The 6,674-nt window shown below is 33.2% G+C and overlaps 1 pseudogene; it reads right to left on the bottom strand.

Moving 5' to 3' along the window:
- Positions 1–2,921: 2,921 nt before the first annotated feature.
- The window catches only part of LOC137626953 (neuroligin-1-like), a 43,123-nt pseudogene continuing 39,370 nt past the window's right edge, over positions 2,922–6,674 (bottom strand).

Raw genomic sequence — 6,674 nt, 5'->3', positions numbered from 1 at the left:
GAGAGATTTGTGTTGGTCAGAGATTTGATGTTGATGTGACTCAATGAGATTTATCTCAGGGAGAAGTTGGCCTTTGCTTCGAGAGGCTCAGTAAACTGAGAAGGAATATATTTATACAGACTAATCTATTATTTCCTCTGAGTGGTATGGTCACTGGCATACAAATATCCTGGACGAGGGTTCAAATCCCCGCCGGTCCGATATTATAGTCTTTGGGCGGATTCGCCTGGGGCTCTGATCCCGATGTCGTTAAGAGAATCCAGACTTTAATGTATTGATATATATTGCTTATTTGAAATATGAAAGAAAACACGTTTAAATGTGCAAAAATTTATCAAATATATATATATATATATATATTATATATATATATATATATATATATATATATATATATATATATATATATATATTATTGAAAATAATGAACTTTTATCATGTAAAAATATTTAAAACTTGTATAATTAAAAAAAGCTTTTTCTTTTTCTTGAAAAGCTTTGGTACATTGTTACATGCAAAACACGTTCCAATCGATTCACTGCTTTGTCCAAATTTTCATTCTGGTCCTGATATTGGCATCTGTCTGTGCTCAACACTCTCTATTCATTTAGCTCTCTGTTCTTTTAGACATTATTGATAATCCTGTCAACTATTTCTTTTTAATGAAACAAAGAGTTTATCTTAAAAATCTTATTTCTTTTTATTTTAACTGGAAGGTTTTTTTATTGGGTATATTATCATATTTTTATCTGATAAATAATTGTATTCAATTGTAATTTTATTAAGAGTAATCTGTTATTAGCTTTTTTCAAATCATATTACTAAGACTTTTAGCAGATTAATAATCTTTTACTGACATATGAATAGTATAACTTGAGATACAAATTTAATAATAATGTCTACTCTCTCTCTCTCTCTCTCTCTCCTCTCTCTCTCTCTCTCTCCTCTCTCTCCTCTCTCTCTCTCCTCTCTCTCTCTCTCTCTCTCTATATATATATATATATATATATATATATATATATATATATATATATATATATATATATATATGTATGTATAATATATATATATATATATATATATATATATATATATATAATATATATATATATATATGTGTGTGTGTGTGTGTGTGTGTTGTTAAATTTATTACTGATGAGTCTCTTTCATCTAAAACTTGTTTCATCAGTTTGTAGATAGGCCTAATTTGTGATGAAACTTAAGGTTTATTATCCCTTTGTAAAGGCAAACCAATGAACGGACTCCTACGAGTTAAAATCTAAAAATATATAGAAAGTACGTTTCCGAAAAGCCTGAAATAACCTTAATGTATTTCCGGTGCTTAGGTCTTTCCTTCGGGAAACCAGTCAGATTCAAGCTTTGTCTAATCTTCACTTTTATCAGTTGGGTTCAAGGAAACAATTCATGAGATCTTTGAACCCTTTCCTATCCTGCAATTGTCCTTTTTAGGTTTGCAGGACTCATTTTTTTCCCTTGGGATTTTCAGACGTGTTTTATGGTATGATAGGAAACAGAGTAGGATCGAAAGTGGATTAGTGATTTGAGGAGACTTTTATTTTCTAAATGAAGCTCACCACATCTTCGAGTTCTCTTGTTTCTTTCCCCAATGGCCTTGAATTTGCTAAATCAATCAAATTCGTGGTAAAGTAAATTCTATTTAGTAAACCACAATATATTTTCGTTTATTCGATCATTTGGTTTTTAGATAGAAATTGAATTTTTTACCTTCTCTTGTTTATGGGAACGAAACACTTGCATAGAAAAATTTCCTTTTTATTCGTTACAAAAAGCACACACATATATACATACACGCACACTGATAAACATATCCCCAAAAACTACCACAGGTTAGATATAAAGTTTCACTACAAAATATTCTATTGTAAATGGCAATAGTTATACTGTTCACTTTCTTCTTCTTAGATAGACACCATTAGGGTGTCCATTTTTTTTATTTATTGAGGATTTTGTTTTTGAATTTTCTTTAATAATTATTATCACTCATAATAAAATCTCCAGTCCAATTTAATTGATATGTTTTTTAAATCTTTGAATATAATTAAGAGTATTTTTCTCTTAATTGGGCATCAGTTACTTTACTTAGGGATATCAGATATTCTATCAAATGTGGAAAAAGTAATTTTGTAAGAGATCCTGATTATGAAAAGTAGACAACTTTCTATTAGCTTTAGGAATATTCAATGTAACCAATATTGTTAAATACCACATATTTTTTCTTAATCTTGTTATTAGAAGTTTTTACTAACAAAAATTGAAAAAAAAAGGAAATGTAAATCATGAAAACTATTATTCGTTATGTTTCTGCATCTCTGATGATGTTCTAATTGCACCATAGTATTGGATGTGTTTGATCAAAATAGTTTAATAACAGAACCATTATTCTGAAAATACACAAAAAACTAATTATTAAAAAAAAAAAAAACGACTTTGATTGATGAAAGTAGTTAGATGAATTGGTTAGTTTTCTGAAAACCAGTGTTTTTCTGAGTATCCTCGAGTGAGTGTTTTATTACTCAAGAAAATTAGTTTTATTATTTGGACTTTGTTAAGTATAACATTGAAGACGAGATGGTAATCTTGGAGGGCAATATATAGCTATTGGACTTGATCAGAAATAATCATGTGAATGATTGGCCCTGTATTCTGGAGTATATCTAACATTGTTTTTAAAAGAATGTTTTTTTTTTCTTTTTTAGTATATTATGGTAATTTAGACATTAACTACTCCCTAATATGCATGGTAGAAGCACTGCTGGACAAATAATTTGGAATTAGTTGCCCATCCTTCGGGGAATAACTTGTAACTGCATGGCCTTTTGTTGATTACGTAGGGGACGAGTTGACTATCGATTGGTGAATATATAGAGACAAGTTGACCGTCATTCGGAGATGTGTATGAAGAAACAGGCTGCTTGAGCGTTGTAACTGTTAATATATTTTCTTTTGGTTCGTGTAGCGTTTGCGTATTCGTAATGGTGCCTTTCATATCTGGAGTGATCATATTGGATGTTACGGCCAGTCATATCGTCTATGGTTTGTACGCTGCTTATGTAGTCTGACGGCCAGTCATGCTGGGACTCCTCTTCAGAGGCTGTGGCCAGGTTGCTAAGCATTGTGATAGAAGGCCTCAGGGTTCCATAATGCCTTGGGCCATATATTGTCTTACAATTGTCCCCAGACAATTGCAACTGGACATCATTCCCACTCTTGCTATTCGCATCCTGCGAGCCTTTGGCGAGGCTCCAGCGGGTGGTCTTATGTCGATAATAAACGATAGTAAGAACCAGGATATTTAGAATTAGCAAAGAGCAGGCAATGACCGCTGTCACTCTCAGTGCAGTCGTGTAGGGGAAATCCTTCCTCATTTGACTCAGCATATCCAAATTAGCTGATTCACTGACTTTGTTTTTGTTAGACTCAGCTACAATTGTTGAGTTATAGGGTGAATTTGTTGGGCCAGTGAAGGTTTGAGTGATTGGGCTAGATAGAAAGCCTTCAGTTAAGCTATACTGACCAGTTAGGTCAGGATATAAACCAGATTGGAAATCAGTTGGTTAATCCGTGAAAGTTTTTATATGGGCCGTACCGAGAACCCACTCGTTCCAGACCAGGTAGTAGCCATGACCACAAGGCTACTTTTCCAGCACGGTAGTGGTCAGGTACAAAGTTCTGTGTTCCTGGAATGAATAGACATATATAGATAGATAAAAGTAAATAGGTGAAAACAAGCATACGATCTCTATATAAGATATATTCAATGAATATAAAATATATGGTTTTGCCTCCTTGTTGTTATGAATAAATATTTTTATCAATTTATCACCTAATAGGATTTGTTTTTTACAGCTTCATAAGTTATTACAAATAAAAGACCAAACACTTGAATTCACGTAAAGAGAGTTTCCTGGAAAGGCTAGATATAAAATCTATATTGATGATTAGAATTATATCATATGATTTTAGATGTAGTATCTTTTAGTTTATTAAAATCATCATCAATCAAATATTAGTATTTTATTAAGGTTCTGTAGTTTGTGAAGTACATTGAAGAAGATATATTTTACTAGTTTAGTTATAGGATATTCATAGGAGATGGTTAAGGAAGAATTATATATATATATATGTATATATATATATATATATATATATATATATATATATATATATATATATATATATAAATATATATATATATATATATATATATTATATATATATATATATATATATATATATATATATAAAGAGAGAGAGAGAGAGAGAGAGAGAGAGAGGACGAGAGAGAGACGAGAGAGAGAGACGAGGAGAGAGAGAGAGGAGAGAGAGAGGAAAGTTAAAATCAAGAACATAGGATTTCATTTATAAAGAAGAAAGAGATTTTTCATTAATTTGTAAGTTTATCATGAAGAAATAAAATTATATAAAAAATCTGAATAAATGTATATTCCAGAAAATATTGAAAATCATTGTATCAATTATATCTGTGAGGGAATACAGCCCCACAAAAATAGGAACCTCACCTAATTGAAAGTATCTCTGATAGACTGGATCATATTTGGGCCATATCTGCTCTTCAGAAGTGATGTCGTTTGCACTCTCGGACATCTTAGCTTTGGAGACTGTCTTTTGGATGTCTGTGAAATGAACATAGAGTTTTGAATTAATACCATATGTAAAATTTATTGATTTATGGTATCTAAAATATAAACTCTACAGTATTATATATATATATATATATAATATATATATATATATATATATATATATATATATATATATATATATATATATATATATACCTAGGCACTTCCCCGGATTTTAAGGAGTAGCCAAAATCAAACAAATGAAAAAAATGGGACCTTTCCTATTTATGCTCACCCCAGCCTGACGAGGGTCCTCAGCCGAGTTCCGCTGGTACTGCAAGGGACCCAGCCCACCCTCCCCCGTTATCCAACACAGATGAAGCTTCATAACACTGAATCCCCTACTACTGCTACCTCCGCAGTCATCCGAGGCGAAAAGAGGAAGCAGCAGGGCCTACAGGAACAGGCGTCACAATCGCTCAGCATTCATTCCTATTTCTAGCATGCTCGCTTGCCTTTCTCACATCTATCCTCCTATCACCCAGAGCTTTCTTCACTCCATCCATCCACCCAAACCTTGACCTTCCTTTTGTACTTCTCCCATCAACTCTTGAATTCATCACCTTCTTTAGCAGACAGCCAATTTTCATTCTCTCAACATGGCCTAACCACCTCAACAAATTCATATCCACTCTAGCTGTTAAATCATTTCTTACATCCCTTCTCACCCTCAGTACTTCGTTCTTAACCCTATCTTTTCGAGATACACCATTCATACTTCTCAGACACTTCATCTCAAACGCATTCAATTTCTGTCTACCCGTCACTTTCATTCCCTACAACTCCGATAGATACATCACAGTTGGTACAATCACTTTCCCATAAAAAACTCTCTTTACATTCATGCCTAACCCTCTATTCTTTATCACTCCCTTCACTGCCCCCAACACTTTGCATCCTCCATTCACTCTCTGACGTACATCTGCTTCCACTCAACCATTTTCTGTAACAATAGACCCCAAGTGCTTAAACTGATTCACCTCCTCAGTAATTCTCCATTCGATGTGACATTCAACCTCGCACCACCTTCCCTTCTCGTACGTCTCATAACGTTACTCTTACCCACATTAACTCTCAACTTCCTTCCCTCAAATATCCTGCTAAATTTTGTCACTAATCGGCCAAGCTTCTCTTCCGAGTCTTCAACCAGTACAGTATCATCACAAACAACAACCAATTTACCTCCCATTCATGATCAATTTTTTGTCTATAGTTTCAATCCTCGTCCAAGCACTCGATAATTCACTTCTCTCATCACTCCTTCTACATGCAAGTTAAACAAGCATGGCAACATCACACATCCCTGTCTCAGCCCACTCTTAACGGAAACCAATCACTCACTTCATTTTCTATCCTAACACACGCTTTACTACTATTGTAGAAACTTTTCACTGCTTGCAAAGACCTTCCACTAATTCTATATAACCTCATCACATTTCACATCGCTTCCCTATCAACTCTATCATACGCTTTTTCCAGATCCATAAATGCATCATACACCTCCTCACCTTTTGCTAAATATTTCTTGCATATCAGCCTAGATGTAAAAATCTGATTCATACATCCCTTTCCCCTTCTAGAACCACCTTGTACTCACCCAAAATTTATGAAATTACTCCACATTGATATGAAAGATTTGCTGAGTGTGACATCCATCTTGGTGAAGTTATAACTTGAAGCCAAAGGTCCAAGAGCGCCGAGAGGACCACCAAAGACTTACGCCATCTCGTTCAGGAGAAGACTCTCGTTCCAGACTTTGGGAAAGATGATCAGATCAAATTTAAAGTTTGATTGTAGTATAATTGAATTGAAAAGTAATAAGTTAAATTAAAAAGTTATATAAGATTTCATTTATATCATGAGTCTTTTATCGGTATTTATTATTTCATATTTTCATAAATATAATTTACATGATTTGCATACATACATCTCTAATCTATGGATGATATTCAAAAACTTTCTGTAAATTATTTAAGATTCTCATTTATA

Source organism: Palaemon carinicauda, chromosome 34, assembly GCF_036898095.1.
Source record: "Palaemon carinicauda isolate YSFRI2023 chromosome 34, ASM3689809v2, whole genome shotgun sequence".
Lineage (NCBI taxonomy): Eukaryota > Metazoa > Arthropoda > Malacostraca > Decapoda > Palaemonidae > Palaemon > Palaemon carinicauda.
The sequence above is the reverse complement of the archived record's forward strand: the minus strand, read 5'-3'. Positions and strand labels throughout refer to the sequence as shown.